The following is a 19,216-nucleotide window of genomic DNA, read 5'->3' as shown; positions in this document are numbered from 1 at the left end:
TCCTGGAATATCGCAGGGTGGGGAAACAAAGGCGGAGACCCAGACCTAATGAACTTCTTTAAAGATTTTGAATTAATACTTCTACAAGAAACATGGTCAACTAGAGATATCAAAATCAATGGATTCACCTCCTATACGAAACCCGCATTGAAAACAAACACGAAAGGCCGGCCGAAAGCAGGGTTCTGTTGTATGATCAAAGACAACTTAGGGTTTGAAATCAAGCAACTAGAAGAATGCTTACCACTTGCACAAGCTCTACTTTTAACCCAAAACAAAGATCCCTTGCTACTTGTAAATGTCTATATCCCCCCAACTAAAAACAACAGCAGCAGTGAAAACTGGTCACAACTAACCTCTTATATAGAAAATTTGACCGATAAATACCCAAATGCCTCACTGATAATAGCAGGTGATTTTAATGCCAGAGTAGGAACCAACAATGAACAACTATGTAGCAAACTAAATTGGAATACTGATAATGATATCGCACATGCCCTGAAAATAGGACGATTCTCCAGAGACAGGGTTGTTAACAACGAAGGCTTACGCCTACTTGAATTATGTAACAACTTTAATTTGCAGATTGTGAATGGTTCAACAAAAGGCGATAGAAGCGGGGAGTTTACATACTTCTCCCCCCGAGGATGTAGTGTCATCGACTATATTCTTGTCCCTTATAATATTATAAATTCGATCATGGACTTCAAAATTGGAACGCGCACTGAAAGCGACCATCAGCCATTATCGTTGTCTATTAACTTAAAGGACGAAACCAAAATAACTAAGTACAATACCATAGAACCTTCTCAATACAAACAAATGACCCAATTAAAATGGTCCCAGGAAATGAGTGTAGCAGTGGGGCAAAAACTTACAGCCAACCTGAGAAAACAAGTATTATCCAACTTAAAGATCACTAATTTCTACAGTGATATTCCGAAAATTTATAATGAAATCTTCCAAATGTTTGTAGAGCTTAGTACTCCACCTAAAGTTTGGGTACTTAAACATACCGCTAGCCCTTGGTTTGATGATGAATGTTTCCAGCTAAAAAGAAAACTGCGCCAAACATTTAAAAATAATCGCACCAAACTAGAGCCCTCTTATCTTGATGAAAAAAGAAAATATCATTACATTCTGGCTGAAAAGAAACAGAAATACGCAACCCAAAAATGGCTACAATTATTTGACTCAATTCAGAGTAAAAACAACAAAGCGTTCTGGAACCTAGTGTATGGAGGATTGAAAGCCGAAAATCAACTAACTCTACCACCAATTGCAGAATCCAAATGGTCCCAATACTTTACATCTGTATTTAACAATCTGCACAGTGAACTTAAAGGAAATGAAACCACTAAAAATAAAATTATTAAACTCCAGGAGTGGCCAAGGGTAGAGGAAGAGGAAATTAGAGAGATAGTTAAAAATTTCAAATCGGGGAAATCTCCTGGGCCAGACGGTCTACCAATAGAATTATTTAAGACCTATATAGATTGGTGGGCAGAACCCTTAGCCCAACTGTTTACGCTTATAGATAAATATGGGATCATACCTGAGACATGGCTAAGATCAATAATTATTCCAATCTTTAAAAATGGCGACCCAAAAGAACCAAGGAATTATAGACCGATAAGCCTTCTATCAGTGATAGGGAAAATCTACGCTAAGCACCTCTTATCTAAACTCCTTACCTGGATGAAAAATCTAAATTTACCAGGGAAAGAACAAATAGGTTTCTCCAAAGGTTGCTCCACACTAGACCACTGTCTTATACTTATGCATCTGGTTGAAAAATACAGATCCCAAAGGCAATCTAAGATATACGCTGCTTTTGTAGATTTTCGTGGTGCATTCGACTCAATTGACCGCCCAAAGTTGTGGAGGAAACTCGCAGAATTAAAAATTGATCAGCGCCTATTGATTCTAATGCAAAATCTACACTCTTCCAATACCTGTCAAGTCAAACTTAACATCAAAGGTCACCTTTCATCAGACATCCCAATCTCGAAAGGGGTAAAACAAGGGTGTATTCTTGCCCCCTTTCTATTTAATTTATTTTTATCAGACTTGCCAGATTACCTTCAAAAAATAGAATCACATGCCCCTAAACTTAATCAGAAACCAGTTCCTCTCTTACTATATGCAGACGATGCTGTCCTACTATCCTTAACGAGCTTGGGTCTGAAACGTCTTATATCTTCACTGATCCTCTATTGCGAAGGTAACAAACTCTCTATAAACTATGAGAAGACAAAAATTTTGGTCTTCTCGAATGGTTGGAAATTAGAGAAATGGAAAATAAGAGGGCAAGAAATCCAACAAGTGAAAATCTATAGGTATCTGGGAATCTTATTCCAGAGCAATTTAGGGTGGGCAACCCATCGCACAAATGCCATAAAACAGGCAAAGTGCATCTCATCAGCAGTTGCCCGTTTTCATTATCAGAAAGGTAATCAATTTATTCCTGCGGCAAATCAGATATTTCAAACAAAAGTGCAATCCCAGATATTTTATGGAATCCCGCTATGGGTCCAAGCATATAACAATGATTTAAAAAAGATTCACTCTAGCTTTCTGAGACGTATTCTTGGACTCCCAGCTACGATCAAATATGAAACAATGTGTGCAGAAATAGGCATACACACACTGGAATATTGGGCATGGTCCACCTCAATAAAGTATTGGTTACGCTGCCACTTTCGCTGCCCTCCATCAAGTCTGCTCGCTGATTTGCTCAAAGACTCCTATAAATCAAGATGGTATCAGCACCTCGAAAAAAAGATTGAATCTTTAGGCATCGAGCTGGAGCCCCTGTACAATTCTAATGAGCAATATATTTCCCATAATATCCTAACTAGACTAAAGGATGTCGAGAGACAAAATATTATGGCAGCTGTAAACAAAATTTGCTCCCCCATATTCTATGAATTAAATATCTTAGATAGCAGAGCCAATTACGTCACTAAACTAATAATCCCAGCCCAACGTAGGGCTTTTATGCTGGCCCGTTTGAATGTTTTTCCCTCAGCATTTGTCAGGGGAAGATATCAAAACATTCCTAGAAACAAGAGACTCTGCAGATGCTCTATGAATGTCCCGGACACTGTAGAGCATATTCTCCCTCATTGCCCATTGTACAGTACGCTCCGTCAACGCGTGCTGTCCCCTCTTTTGGGTGGTCTGGAACCGCGGCAAGGTGAATGTGTGGGATTCTACCTATCCGACGTTGACCAAAGGGTAACGGCGGGGGTAGCCGAGTTTTTGGTAGCAGTCCTCCAAGGAGCAGGTTAACAAGGAAAACCACTGACTCTATATGTATATATATATATGCATTTAGCAAACTGCTGCCTTTTTATATATATTTCAAGGCTTTTATATGTTATTTTCTCTTTTAAGGTTTTATTTCCATAATGCCTAATAAAGGTTTGATAAAGTAAGTAGAAAGCCTCCTGTTTCGACCGACAAACCTTTCAGGTGAGCATTTGCAACCGTTGGGCACCATTTTTGAGTGAATTGCCGAAAGTCAGATTTTTTCTTAGGTATTTTTCAAAAAAATATTTTTCCTCCGGTTAAATTTTCGAGGTCTGATTTCTTGTCCTGTGATAAAAAGCCTTCTGTTTCGACCGCCAAACCTTTCGGGGGAGCATTTGCAACCGTTGGGCACCATTTTTGAATGAATTGCAGAAAGTGAGATTTTTACTGAAATTGTGACCACGGGGCTTAGGGATTTTTTCAAAAAAATATTTTTCCTCCGGTTAAGTTGTCGAGGTCTGATTTCTTGTCCTGTGATAAAAAGCCTTCTGTTTCGACCGCCAAACCTTTCAGGGGAGCATTTGCAACCGTTGGGCACCATTTTTGAATGAATTGCAGAAAGTCAGATTTTTTCTGAAATTGTGACCCCGGGGCTTAGGGATTTTTTCAAAAAAATCTTCTTCCGCAGGTTAAGTTGTCGATGTCTGATTTCTTGTCCTGTGATTAAAAACCTTCTGTTTCGACCGCCAAACCTTTCAGGGGAGCATTTGCAACCGTTGGGTACCATTTTTGAATGAAATGCAGAAAGTGAGATTTTTACTGAAATTGTGACCACGGGGCTTAGGGATTTTTTCAAAAAAATATTTTTCCTCCGGTTAAGTTGTCGAGGTCTGATTTCTTGTCCTGTGATAAAAAGCCGTCTGTTTTGACCGCCAAACCTTTCAGGGGAGCATTTGCAACCGTTGTGCACCATTATTGAGTGAATTGCCGAAAGTCACATTTTTTCTGAAATTGTTATCCCGGGGCTTAGGGATTTTTTCAAAAAAAATCTTCTTCCGCAGGTTAAGTTTTCGAGGTCTGATTTCTTGTCCTGTGATAAAAAGCCTTCTGTTTCGACCGCCAAATCTTTCGGGGGAGCATTTGCAACCGTTGGGCATCATTTTTGAATGAATTGCCGAAAGTCAGATTTTTTCTGAAATTGTGACCCCGGGGCTTAGGGATTTTTTCAAAAAAATATTTTTCCTCCGGTTAAGTTGTCGAGGTCTGATTTCTTGTCGTGTGATAAAAAGCCTTCTGTTTCGACCGCCAAACCTTTCAGGGGAGCATTTGCAACCGTTGGGCACCATTTTTGAATGAATTGCAGAAAGTGAGATTTTTTCTGAAATTGTGACCCCGGGGCTTAGGGATTTTTTCAAAAAAATCTTCTTCCGCAGGTTAAGTTGTCGATGTCTGATTTCTTGTCCTGTGATAAAAAGCCTTCTGTTTCGACCGCCATACGATTCAGGGGAGCATTTGCAACCGTTGGGCACCATTTTTGAGTGAATTGGCAAAAGTCAGATTTTTTCTGAAATTGTGACCCCGGGGCTTAGGGATTTTTTCAAAAAAATATTTTTCCTCCGGTTAAGTTGTCGAGGTCTGATTTCTTGTCCTGTGATAAAAAGCCTTCTGTTTCGACCGCCAAACCTTTCAGGGGAGCATTTGCAACCCTTGGGCACCATTTTTGAGTGAATTGCCAAAGGTCAGATTTTTTCTGAAATTGTGACCCCGGGTCTTAGGGAATTTTTCAAAAAAAACTTCATTCTCAGGTGAAGTTGTCGAGGTCTGATTTCTTGTCCTGTGATAGAAAGCCTCCTGTTTCGACCGACAAACCTTTCGGGGGAGCATTTGCAACCGTTGGGCACCATTTTTGAGTGAATTGCCGAAAGTCAGATTTGTTCTTAAGTATTTTTTCAAAAAAATATTTTTCCTCCGGTTAAATTTTCGAGGTCTGATTCCTTGTCCTGTGATAAAAAGCCTTCTGTTTCGACCGCCAAACCTTTCGGGGGAGCATTTGCAACCGTTGGGCACCATTTTTCAGTGAATTGCCGAAAGTCAGATTTTTTCTGAAATTGTGACCCCGGGGCTTAGGGATTTTTTCAAAAAAATATTTTTCCTCCGGTTAAGTTGTCGAGGTCTGATTTCTTGTCCTGTGATAAAAAGCCTTCTGTTTCGACCGCCAAACCTTTCAGGGGAGCATTTGCAACCGTTGGGCACCATTTTTGAATGAATTGCAGAAAGTGAGATTTTTACTGAAATTGTGACCACGGGGCTTAGGGATTTTTTCAAAAAAATATTTTTCCTCCGGTTAAGTTGTCGAGGTCTGATTTCTTGTCCTGTGATAAAAAGCCGTCTGTTTTGACCGCCAAACCTTTCAGGGGAGCATTTGCAACCGTTGTGCACCATTATTGAGTGAATTGCCGAAAGTCACATTTTTTCTGAAATTGTGACCCCGGGGCTTAGGGATTTTTTCAAAAAAATATTTTTCCTCCGGTTAAGTTGTCGAGGTCTGATTTCTTGTCCTGTGATAAAAAGCCTTCTGTTTCGACCGCCAAACCTTTCAGGGGAGCATTTGCAACCGTTGGGCACCATTTTTGAATGAATTGCAGAAAGTCAGATTTTTTCTGAAATTGTGACCCCGGGGCTTAGGGATTTTTTCAAAAAAATCTTCTTCCGCAGGTTAAGTTGTCGATGTCTGATTTCTTGTCCTGTGATTAAAAGCCTTCTGTTTCGACCGCCATACGATTCAGGGGAGCATTTGCAACCGTTGGGCACCATTTTTGAGTGAATTGGCAAAAGTCAGATTTTTTCTGAAATTGTGACCCCGGGGCTTAGGGATTTTTTCAAAAAAATATTTTTCCTCCGGTTAAATTTTCGAGGTCTGATTTCTTGTCCTGTGATAAAAAGCCTTCTGTTTCGACCGCCAAACCTTTCAGGGGAGCATTTGCAACCGTTGGGCACCATTTTTGAATGAATTGCAGAAAGTCAGATTTTTTCTGAAATTGTGACCCCGGGGCTTAGGGATTTTTTCAAAAAAATCTTCATTCTCAGGTGAAGTTGTCGAGGTCTGATTTCTTGTCCTGTGATAGAAAGCCTCCTGTTTCGATCGACAAACCTTTCGGGGGAGCATTTGCAACCGTTGGGCACCATTTTTGAGTGAATTGCCGAAAGTCAGATTTGTTCTTAGGTATTTTTTCAAAAAAATATTTTTCCTCCGCTTAAGTTTTCGAGGTCTGATTTCTTGTCCTGTGATAAAAAGCCTTCTGTTTCGACCGCCAAACCTTTCAGGGGAGCATTTTCAACCGTTGGGCACCATTTTTGAATGAATTGCCGAAAGTCAGATTTTTTCTGAAATTGTGACCCCGGGGCCTAGGGATTTTTTCAAAAAAATATTTTTCCTCCGGTTAAGTTGTGGAGGTCTGATTTCTTGTCGTGTGATAAAAAGCCTTCTGTTTCGACCGCCAAACCTTTCGGGGGAGCATTTGTAACCGTTGGGCACCATTTTTGAATGAATTGCCAAAAGTCAGATTTTTTCTAAAATTGTGACCCCGGGGCTTAGGGATTTTTTCAAAAAAATATTTTTCCTCCGGTTAAGTTGTCGATGTCTGATTTCTTGTCCTGTGATAAAAAGCCTTCTGTTTTGACCGCCAAACCTTTCAGGGGAGCATTTGCAACCCTTGGGCACCATTTTTGAGTGAATTGCAGAAAGTGAGATTTTTTCTGAAATTGTGACCCCGGGTCTTAGGGAATTTTCGAAAAAAATCTTCATTCTCAGGTGAGGTTGTCGAGCTCTGATTTCTTGTCCTGTGATAGAAAGCCTCCTGTTTCGACCGACAAACCTTTCAGGTGAGCATTTGCAACCGTTGGGCACCATTTTTGAGTGAATTGCCGAAAGTCAGATTTTTTCTTAGGTATTTTTCAAAAAAATATTTTTCCTCCGGTTAAATTTTCGAGGTCTGATTCCTTGTCCTGTGATAAAACGCCTTCTGTTTCGACCGCCAAACCTTTCGGGGGAGCATTTGCAACCGTTGTGCACCATTATTGAGTGAATTGCCGAAAGTCACATTTTTTCTGAAATTGTGACCCCGGGGCTTAGGGATTTTTTCAAAAAAATATTTTTCCTCCGGTTAAGTTGTCGAGGTCTGATTTCTTGTCCTGTGATAAAAAGCCTTCTGTTTCGACCGCCAAACCTTTCAGGGGAGCATTTGCAACCGTTGGGCACCATTTTTGAATGAATTGCAGAAAGTGAGATTTTTTCTGAAATTGTGACCCCGGGGCTTAGGGATTTTTTCAAAAAAATCTTCTTCCGCAGGTTAAGTTGTCGATGTCTGATTTCTTGTCCTGTGATAAAAAGCCTTCTGTTTCGACCACCATACGATTCAGGGGAGCATTTGCAACCGTTGGGCACCATTTTTGAGTGAATTGGCAAAAGTCAGATTTTTTCTGAAATTGTGACCCCGGGGCTTAGGGATTTTTTCAAAAAAATATTTTTCCTCCGGTTAAGTTGTCGAGGTCTGATTTCTTGTCCTGTGATAAAAAGCCTTCTGTTTCGACCGCCAAACCTTTCAGGGGAGCATTTGCAACCCTTGGGCACCATTTTTGAGTGAATTGCCAAAGGTCAGATTTTTTCTGAAATTGTGACCCCGGGTCTTAGGGAATTTTTCAAAAAAATCTTCATTCTCAGGTGAAGTTGTCGAGGTCTGATTTCTTGTCCTGTGATAGAAAGCCTCCTGTTTCGACCGACAAACCTTTCGGGGGAGCATTTGCAACCGTTGGGCACCATTTTTGAGTGAATTGCCGAAAGTCAGATTTGTTCTTAGGTATTTTTTCAAAAAAATATTTTTCCTCCGGTTAAATTTTCGAGGTCTGATTCCTTGTCCTGTGATAAAAAGCCTTCTGTTTCGACCGCCAAACCTTTCGGGGGAGCATTTGCAACCGTTGGGCACCATTTTTGAGTGAATTGCCGAAAGTCAGATTTTTTCTGAAATTGTGACCCCGGGGCTTAGGGATTTTTTCAAAAAAATATTTTTCCTCCGGTTAAGTTGTCGAGGTCTGATTTCTTGTCCTGTGATAAAAAGCCTTCTGTTTCGACCGCCAAACCTTTCAGGGGAGCATTTGCAACCGTTGGGCACCATTTTTGAATGAATTGCAGAAAGTGAGATTTTTACTGAAATTGTGACCACGGGGCTTAGGGATTTTTTCAAAAAAATATTTTTCCTCCGGTTAAGTTGTCGAGGTCTGATTTCTTGTCCTGTGATAAAAAGCCGTCTGTTTTGACCGCCAAACCTTTCAGGGGAGCATTTGCAACCGTTGTGCACCATTATTGAGTGAATTGCCGAAAGTCACATTTTTTCCGAAATTGTGACCCCGGGGCTTAGGGATTTTTTCAAAAAAATATTTTTCCTCTGGTTAAGTTTTCGAGGTCTGATTTCTTGTCCTGTGATAAAAAGCCTTCTGTTTCGACCACCAAACCTTTCAGGGGAGCATTTGCAACCGTTGGGCACCATTTTTGAATGAATTGCAGAAAGTCAGATTTTTTCTGAAATTGTGACCCCGGGGCTTAGGGATTTTTTCAAAAAAATCTTCTTCCGCAGGTTATGTTGTCGATGTCTGATTTCTTGTCCTGTGATTAAAAGCCTTCTGTTTCGACCGCCATACGATTCAGGGGAGCATTTGCAACCGTTGGGCACCATTTTTGAGTGAATTGGCAAAAGTCAGATTTTTTCTGAAATTGTGACCCCGGGGCTTAGGGATTTTTTCAAAAAAATATTTTTCCTCCGGTTAAATTTTCGAGGTCTGATTTCTTGTCCTGTGATAAAAAGCCTTCTGTTTCGACCGCCAAACCTTTCAGGGGAGCATTTGCAACCGTTGGGCACCATTATTGAGTGAATTGCCGAAAGTCAGATTTTTTCTGAAATTGTGACCCCGGGGCTTAGGGATTTTTTCAAAAAAAATCTTCTTCCGCAGGTTAAGTTGTCGAAGTCTGATTTCTTGTTCTGTGATAAAAAGCCTTCTGTTTCGACCGCCAAACCTTTCAGGGGAGCATTTGCAACCGTTGGGCACCATTATTGAGTGAATTGCCGAAAGTCACATTTTTTCTGAAATTGTGACCCCGGGGCTTAGGGATTTTTTCAAAAAAATATTTTTCCTCCGGTTAAGTTGTCGAGGTCTGATTTCTTGTCCTGTGATAAAAAGCCTTCTGTTTCGACCGCCAAACCTTTCAGGGGAGCATTTGCAACCGTTGGGCACCATTTTTGAATGAATTGCAGAAAGTGAGATTTTTACTGAAATTGTGACCACGGGGCTTAGGGATTTTTTCAAAAAAATATTTTTCCTCCGGTTAAGTTGTCGAGGTCTGATTTCTTGTCCTGTGATAAAAAGCCTTCTGTTTCGACCGCCAAACCTTTCAGGGGAGCATTTGCAACCGTTGGGCACCATTTTTGAATGAATTGCAGAAAGTCAGATTTTTTCTGAAATTGTGACCCCGGGGCTTAGGGATTTTTTCAAAAAAATCTTCTTCCGCAGGTTAAGTTGTCGATGTATGATTTCTTGTCCTGTGATTAAAAGCCTTCTGTTTCGACCGCCATACGATTCTGGGGAGCATTTGCAACCGTCGGGCACCATTTTTGAGTGAATTGCCGAAAGTCAGATTTGTTCTTAGGTATTTTTTCAAAAAAATATTTTTCCTCCGGTTAAGTTTTCGAGGTCTGATTTCTAGTCCTGTGATAAAAAGCCTTCTGTTTCGACCGCCAAACCTTTCAGGGGAGCATTTGCAACCGTTGGGCACCATTTTTGAATGAATTGCCAATAGTCAGAGTTTTTCTAAAATTGTGACCCCGGGGCTTAGGGATTTTTTCAAAAAAATATTTTTCCTCCGGTTAAGTTGTCGAGGTCTGATTTCTTGTCCTGTGATAAAAAGCCTTCTGTTTCGACCGCCAAACCTTTCGGGGGAGCATTTGCAACCGTTGGGCACCATTTTTGAATGAATTGCCGAAAGTCAGATTTTTTCTGAAATTGTGACCCCGGGGCTTAGGGATTTTTTCAAAAAAATATTTTTCCTCCGGTTAAGTTGTCGATGTCTGATTTCTTGTCCTGTGATAAAAAGCCTTCTGTTTTGACCGCCAAACCTTTCAGGGGAGCATTTGCAACCCTTGGGCACCATTTTTGAGTGAATTGCAGAAAGTGAGATTTTTTCTGAAATTGTGACCCCGGGTCTTAGGGAATTTTTGAAAAAAATCTTCATTCTCAGGTGAGGTTGTCGAGCTCTGATTTCTTGTCCTGTGATAGAAAGCCTCCTGTTTCGACCGACAAACCTTTCAGGGGAGCATTTGCAACCGTTGGGCACCATTTTTGAGTGAATTGCCGAAAGTGAGATTTTTTTTTAGGTATTTTTCAAAAAAATATTTTTCCTCCGGTTAAATTTTCGAGGTCTGATTCCTTGTCCTGTGGTAAAAAGCCTTCTGTTTCGACCGCCAAACCTTTCGGGGGAGCATTTGCAACCGTTGGGCACCATTTTTGAGTGAATTGCCGAAAGTCAGATTTTTTCTGAAATTGTGACCCCGGGGCTTAGGGATTTTTTCAAAAAAATATTTTTCCTCCGGTTAAGTTGTCGAGGTCTGATTTCTTGTCCTGTGATAAAAAGCCTTCTGTTTCAACCGCCAAACCTTTCAGGGGAGCATTTGCAACCGTTGGGTACCATTTTTGAATGAATTGCAGAAAGTGAGTTTTTTACTGAAATTGTGACCACGGGGCTTAGGGATTTTTTCAAAAAAATATTTTTCCTCCGGTTAAGTTGTCGAGGTCTGATTTCTTGTCCTGTGATAAAAAGCCGTCTGTTTTGACCGCCAAACCTTTCAGGGGAGCATTTGCAACCGTTGTGCACCATTATTGAGTGAATTGCCGAAAGTCACATTTTTTCCGAAATTGTGACCCCGGGGCTTAGGGATTTTTTCAAAAAAATATTTTTCCTCTGGTTAAGTTGTCGAGGTCTGATTTCTTGTCCTGTGATATAAAGCCTTCTGTTTCGACCACCAAACCTTTCAGGGGAGCATTTGCAACCGTTGGGCACCATTTTTGAATGAATTGCAGAAAGTCAGATTTTTTCTGAAATTGTGACCCCGGGGCTTAGGGATTTTTTCAAAAAAATCTTCTTCCGCAGGTTATGTTGTCGATGTCTGATTTCTTGTCCTGTGATTAAAAGCCTTCTGTTTCGACCGCCATACGATTCAGGGGAGCATTTGCAACCGTTGGGCACCATTTTTGAGTGAATTGGCAAAAGTCAGATTTTTTCTGAAATTGTGACCCCGGGGCTTAGGGATTTTTTCAAAAAAATATTTTTCCTCCGGTTAAATTTTCGAGGTCTGATTTCTTGTCCTGTGATAAAAAGCCTTCTGTTTCGACCGCCAAACCTTTCAGGGGAGCATTTGCAACCGTTGGGCACCATTATTGAGTGAATTGCCGAAAGTCAGATTTTTTCTGAAATTGTGACCCCGGGGCTTAGGGATTTTTTCAAAAAAAATCTTCTTCCGCAGGTTAAGTTGTCGAAGTCTGATTTCTTGTTCTGTGATAAAAAGCCTTCTGTTTCGACCGCCAAACCTTTCAGGGGAGCATTTGCAACCGTTGGGCACCATTATTGAGTGAATTGCCGAAAGTCACATTTTTTCTGAAATTGTGACCCCGGGGCTTAGGGATTTTTTCAAAAAAATATTTTTCCTCCGGTTAAGTTGTCGAGGTCTGATTTCTTGTCCTGTGATAAAAAGCCTTCTGTTTCGACCGCCAAACCTTTCAGGGGAGCATTTGCAACCGTTGGGCACCATTTTTGAATGAATTGCAGAAAGTGAGATTTTTACTGAAATTGTGACCACGGGGCTTAGGGATTTTTTCAAAAAAATATTTTTCCTCCGGTTAAGTTGTCGAGGTCTGATTTCTTGTCCTGTGATAAAAAGCCTTCTGTTTCGACCGCCAAACCTTTCAGGGGAGCATTTGCAACCGTTGGGCACCATTTTTGAATGAATTGCAGAAAGTCAGATTTTTTCTGAAATTGTGACCCCGGGGCTTAGGGATTTTTTCAAAAAAATCTTCTTCCGCAGGTTAAGTTGTCGATGTATGATTTCTTGTCCTGTGATTAAAAGCCTTCTGTTTCGACCGCCATACGATTCTGGGGAGCATTTGCAACCGTCGGGCACCATTTTTGAGTGAATTGCCGAAAGTCAGATTTGTTCTTAGGTATTTTTTCAAAAAAATATTTTTCCTCCGGTTAAGTTTTCGAGGTCTGATTTCTAGTCCTGTGATAAAAAGCCTTCTGTTTCGACCGCCAAACCTTTCAGGGGAGCATTTGCAACCGTTGGGCACCATTTTTGAATGAATTGCCAATAGTCAGAGTTTTTCTAAAATTGTGACCCCGGGGCTTAGGGATTTTTTCAAAAAAATATTTTTCCTCCGGTTAAGTTGTCGAGGTCTGATTTCTTGTCCTGTGATAAAAAGCCTTCTGTTTCGACCGCCAAACCTTTCGGGGGAGCATTTGCAACCGTTGGGCACCATTTTTGAATGAATTGCCGAAAGTCAGATTTTTTCTGAAATTGTGACCCCGGGGCTTAGGGATTTTTTCAAAAAAATATTTTTCCTCCGGTTAAGTTGTCGATGTCTGATTTCTTGTCCTGTGATAAAAAGCCTTCTGTTTTGACCGCCAAACCTTTCAGGGGAGCATTTGCAACCCTTGGGCACCATTTTTGAGTGAATTGCAGAAAGTGAGATTTTTTCTGAAATTGTGACCCCGGGTCTTAGGGAATTTTTGAAAAAAATCTTCATTCTCAGGTGAGGTTGTCGAGCTCTGATTTCTTGTCCTGTGATAGAAAGCCTCCTGTTTCGACCGACAAACCTTTCAGGGGAGCATTTGCAACCGTTGGGCACCATTTTTGAGTGAATTGCCGAAAGTGAGATTTTTTTTTAGGTATTTTTCAAAAAAATATTTTTCCTCCGGTTAAATTTTCGAGGTCTGATTCCTTGTCCTGTGGTAAAAAGCCTTCTGTTTCGACCGCCAAACCTTTCGGGGGAGCATTTGCAACCGTTGGGCACCATTTTTGAGTGAATTGCCGAAAGTCAGATTTTTTCTGAAATTGTGACCCCGGGGCTTAGGGATTTTTTCAAAAAAATATTTTTCCTCCGGTTAAGTTGTCGAGGTCTGATTTCTTGTCCTGTGATAAAAAGCCTTCTGTTTCAACCGCCAAACCTTTCAGGGGAGCATTTGCAACCGTTGGGTACCATTTTTGAATGAATTGCAGAAAGTGAGTTTTTTACTGAAATTGTGACCACGGGGCTTAGGGATTTTTTCAAAAAAATATTTTTCCTCCGGTTAAGTTGTCGAGGTCTGATTTCTTGTCCTGTGATAAAAAGCCGTCTGTTTTGACCGCCAAACCTTTCAGGGGAGCATTTGCAACCGTTGTGCACCATTATTGAGTGAATTGCCGAAAGTCACATTTTTTCCGAAATTGTGACCCCGGGGCTTAGGGATTTTTTCAAAAAAAATCTTCTTCCGTAGGTTAAGTTTTCGAGGTCTGATTTCTTGTCCTGTGATAAAAAGCCTTCTGTTTCGACCGCCAAACCTTTCGGGGGAGCATTTGCAACCGTTGGGCCTCATTTTTGAATGAATTGCCGAAAGTCAGATTTTTTCTGAAATTGTGACCCCGGGGCTTAGGGATTTTTTCAAAAAAATATTTTTCCTCCGGTTAAGTTGTCGAGGTCTGATTTCTTGTCCTGTGATAAAAAGCCTTCTGTTTCGACCGCCAAACCTTTCGGGGGAGCATTTGTAACCGTTGGGCACCATTTTTGAATGAGTTGCCAAAAGTCAGATTTTTTCTAAAATTGTGACCCCGGGGCTTAGGGATTTTTTCAAAAAAATATTTTTCCTCCGGTTAAGTTGTCGAGGTCTGATTTCTTGTCCTGTGATTAAAAGCCTTCTGTTTCGACCGCCAAACCTTTCAGGGGAGCATTTGCAACCCTTGGGCACCATTTTTGAGTGAATTGCCAAAGGTCAGATTTTTTCTGAAATTGTGACCCCGGGTCTTAGGGAATTTTTCAAAAAAATCTTCATTCTCAGGTGAAGTTGTCGAGGTCTGATTTCTTGTCCTGTGATAGAAAGCCTCCTGTTTCGACCGACAAACCTTTCGGGGGAGCATTTGCAACCCTTGGGCACCATTTTTGAGTGAATTGCCAAAGGTCAGATTTTTTCTGAAATTGTGACCCCGGGTCTTAGGGAATTTTTCAAAAAAATCTTCATTCTCAGTTGAAGTTGTCGAGGTCTGATTTCTTCTCCTGTGATAAAAAGCCTCCTGTTTCGACTGACAAACCTTTCGGGGGAGCATTTGCAACCGTTGGGCACCATTTTTGAGTGAATTGCCGAAAGTCAGATTTTTTCTTAGGTATTTTTTCAAAAAAATATTTTTCCTCCCGTTAAGTTGTGGATGTCTGATTTCTTGTCCTGTTATATAAAGCCTTATGTTTCGACCGCCGAACCATTCAGGGGAGCATTTGCAACCGTTGGGCACCATTTTTGAGTGAATTGCCGAAAGTCAGATTTTTTTCTGAAATTGTGACCCCGGGGCTTAGGGATTTTTTCAAAAAAATATTTTTCCTCCGGTTAAGTTGTCCATGTCTGATTTCTTGTCCTGTGATAAAAAGCCTTCTGTTTTGACCGCCAAACCTTTCAGGGGAGCATTTGCAACCCTTGGGCACCATTTTTGAGTGAATTGCAGAAAGTGAGATTTTTTCTGAAATTGTGACCCCGGGTCTTAGGGAATTTTTGAAAAAAATCTTCATTCTCAGGTGAGGTTGTCGAGCTCTGATTTCTTGTCCTGTGATAGAAAGCCTCCTGTTTCGACCGCCAAACCTTTCAGGGGAGCATTTGCAATCGTTGGGCACCATTTTTGAGTGAATTGCCGAAAGTCAGATTTTTTCTTAGGTATTTTTCAAAAAAATATTTTTCCTCCGGTTAAATTTTCGAGGTCTGATTCCTTGTCCTGTGATAAAAAGCCTTCTGTTTCGACCGCCAAACCTTTCGGGGGAGCATTTGCAACCGTTGGGCACCATTTTTGAGTGAATTGCCGAAAGTCACATTTTTTCTGAAATTGTGACCCCGGGGCTTAGGGATTTTTTCAAAAAAATATTTTTCCTCCAGTTAAGTTGTCGAGGTCTGATTTCTTGTCCTGTGATAAAAAGCCTTCTGTTTTGACGGCCAAACCTTTCAGGGGAGCATTTGCAACCGTTGGGCACCATTTTTGAGTGAATTGCCGAAAGTCAGATTTTTTCTTAGGTATTTTTTCAAAAAAAAAATTTTCCTCCGGTTAAGTTGTCGAGTTCTGATTTCTTGTCCTGTGATAAAAAGCCTTCTGTTTCGACCGCCAAACCTTTCAGGGGAGCATTTCCAACCGTTGGGCACCATTTTTTAGTGAAATGCCGAAAGTCAGATTTTTTCTTAGGTATTTTTTCAAAAAAATATTTTTCCTCCCGTTAAGTTGTGGGTGTCTGATTTCTTGTCCTGTGATAAAAAGCCTTATGTTTCGACCGCCAAACCATTCAGGGGAGCATTTGCAACCGTTGGGCACCATTTTTGAGTGAATTGCCGAAAGTCAGATTTTTTCTGAAATTGTGACCCGGGGCTTAGGGATTTTTTCCAAAAAATATTTTTCCTCCGGTTAAGTTTTCGAGGTCTGATTTCTTGTCCTGTGATAAAAAGCCTTCTGTTTCGACCGCCAAACCTTTCAGGGGAGCATCTGCAACCGTTGGGCACCATTTTTGAGTGAATTGCCGAAAGTGAGTTTTTTTCTGAAATTGTGACCCCGGGGTTTAGGGATTTTTTCATAAAAATCTTATTCCGCCGGTTAAGTTGTCGAGGTCTGATTTCTTGTCCTGTGATAAAAAGCCTTCTGTTTCGACCGCCAAACCATTCAGGGGAGCATTTGCAACCGTTGGGCACCATTTTTGAATGTATTGCCGAAAGTCAGATTTTTTCTGAAATTGTGACCCCGGGGCTTAGGGATTTTTTCAAAAAAATATTTTTCCTCCGGTTAAGTTGTCGAGGTCTGATTTCTTGTCCTGTGATAAAAAGCCTTCTGTTTCGACCGCCAAACCTTTCAGGGGAGCATTTGCAACCGTTGGTCACCATTTTTGAGTGAATTGCCGAAAGTCAGATTTTTTCTGAAACTGTGACCCCTGTGGCTTAGGGATTTTTTTCAAAAAAATATTTTTCCTCCAGTTAAGTTGTCGAGGTCTGATTTCTTGTCCTGTGATAAAAAGCCTTCTGTTTCGACCGCCAAACCTTTCGGGGGGCCATTTGCAACCGTTCGGCACCATTTTTGAATGAATTGCCAAAAGTCAGATTTTTTCTGAAATTGTGACCCCGTTGTTTAGTGATTTTTTCAAAAAAATCTTATTCCGCAGGTTAAGTTGTCGAGTTCTGATTTCTTGTCCTGTGATAAAAAGCCTTCTGTTTCGACCGCCAAACCTTTCAGGGGAGCATCTGCAACCGTTGGGCACCATTTTTGAGTGAATTGCCGAAAGTGAGTTTTTTTCTGAAATTGTGACCCCGGGGTTTAGGGATTTTTTCATAAAAATATTTTTCCTTCGGTTAAGTTGTCGATGTCTGATTTCTTGTCCTGTGATAAAAAGCCTTCTGTTTCGACCGCCAAACCTTTCAGGGGAGCATTTGCAACCGTTGGGCACCATTTTTGAGTGAATTGCCGAAAGTCAGATTTTTTCTGAAATTGTGACCCCGGGGCTTAGGGATTTTTTCAAAAAAATATTTTTCCTCCAGTTAAGTTGTCGAGGTCTGATTTCTTGTCCTGTGATAAAAAGCCTTCTGTTTCGACCGCCAAACCATTCAGGGGAGCATTTGCAACCGTTTGGAACGATTTTTGAGTGAATTGCCGAAAGTCAGATTTTTTCTGAAATTGTGACCCCGGGGCTTAGGGATTTTTTCAAAAAAAATCTTATTCCGCAGGTTAAGTTGTCGAGGTCTGATTTCTTGTCCTGTGATAAAAAGCCTTCTGTTTCGACCGACAAACCATTCATGGGGGCATTTGCAACCGTTTGGAACGATTTTTGAGTGAATTGCCGAAAGTCAGATTTTTTATGAAATTGTGACCCCGGGGCTTAGGGATTTTTTCAAAAAAAATATTTTTCCTCCGGTTAAGTTGTCGAGGTCTGATTTCTTGTCCTGTGATAAAAAGCCTTCTGTTTTGACCGCCAAACCTTTCAGGGGAGCATTTGCAACCCTTGGGCACCATTTTTGAGTGAATTGCCGAAAGTCAGATTTTTTATGAAATTGTGACCCCGGGGCTTAGGGATTTTTTCAAAAAAAATATTTTTCCTCCGGTTAAGTTGTCGAGGTCTGATTTCTTGTCCTGTGATAAAAAGCCTCCTGTTTCGACTGACAAACCTTTCGGGGGAGCATTTGCAACCGTTGGGCACCATTTTTGAGTGAATTGCCGAAAGTCAGATTTTTTCTTAGGTATTTTTTCAAAAAAATATTTTTCCTCCCGTTAAGTTGTGGATGTCTGATTTCTTGTCCTGTGATATAAAGCCTTATGTTTCGAACGCCAAACCATTCAGGGGAGCATTTGCAACCGTTGGGCACCATTTTTGAGTGAATTGCCGAAAGTCAGATTTTTTCTGAAATTGTGACCCCGGGGCTTAGGGATTTTTTCAAAAAAATATTTTTCCTCCGGTTAAGTTTTCGAGGTCTAATTTCTTGTCCTGTGATAAAAAGCCTTCTGTTTCGACCGCCAAACCTTTCGGGGGAGCATTTGCAACCGTTGGGCACCATTTTTGAGTGAATTGCCGAAAGTGAGATTTTTTCTGAAATTGTGACCCCGGGGTTTAGGGATTTTTTCAAAAAAATATTTTTCCTCCGGTTAAGTTTTCGAGGTCTGATTTCTTGTCGTGTGATAAAAAGCCTTCTGTTTCGACCGCCAAACCATTCAGGGGAGCATTTGCAACCGTTGGGCACCATTTTTGAATGTATTGCCGAAAGTCAGATTTTTTCTGAAATTGTGACCCCGGGGCTTAGGGATTTTTTCAAAAAAATAATTTTCCTCCGGTTAAGTTGTCGAGGTCTGATTTCTTTTCCTGTGATATAAAGCCTTATGTTTCGAACGCCAAACCATTCAGGGGAGCATTTGCAACCGTTGGGCACCATTTTTGAGTGAATTGCCGAAAGTCAGATTTTTTCTTAGGTATTTTTTCAAAAAAATATTTTTCCTCCCGTTAAGTTGTGGATGTCTGATTTCTTGTCCTGTGATAAAAAGCCTTATGTTTCGACCGCCAAACCATTCAGGGGAGCATTTGCAACCGTTTGGAACGATTTTTGAGTGAATTGCCGAAAGTCAGATTTGTTCTGAAATTGTGACCCCGGGGCTTAGGGATTTTTTCAAAAAAAATATTTTTCCTCCGGTTAAGTTGTCGAGGTCTGATTTCTTGTCCTGTGATAGAAAGCCTCCTGTTTCGACCGACAAACCTTTCGGGGGAGCATTTGCAACCCTTGGGCACCATTTTTGAGTGAATTGCCAAAGGTCAGATTTTTTCTGAAATTGTGACCCCGGGTCTTAGGGAATTTTTCAAAAAAATCTTCATTCTCAGTTGAAGTTGTCGAGGTCTGATTTCTTCTCCTTTGATAAAAAGCCTCCTGTTTCGACTGACAAACCTTTCGGGGGAGCATTTGCAACCGTTGGGCACCATTTTTGAGTGAATTGCCGAAAGTCAGATTTTTTCTTAGGTATTTTTTCAAAAAAATATTTTTCCTCCCGTTAAGTTGTGGATTTCTGATTTCTTGTCCTGTGATATAAAGCCTTATATTTCGAACGCCAAACCATTCAGGGGAGCATTTGCAACCGTTGGGCACCATTTTTGAGTGAATTGCCGAAAGTCAGATTTT

Source organism: Podarcis erhardii (assembly GCF_964252035.2).
Source record: "Podarcis erhardii genome assembly, chromosome: 7".
Taxonomy (NCBI): domain Eukaryota; kingdom Metazoa; phylum Chordata; class Lepidosauria; order Squamata; family Lacertidae; genus Podarcis; species Podarcis erhardii.
This window is presented reverse-complemented; position numbering follows the sequence as displayed.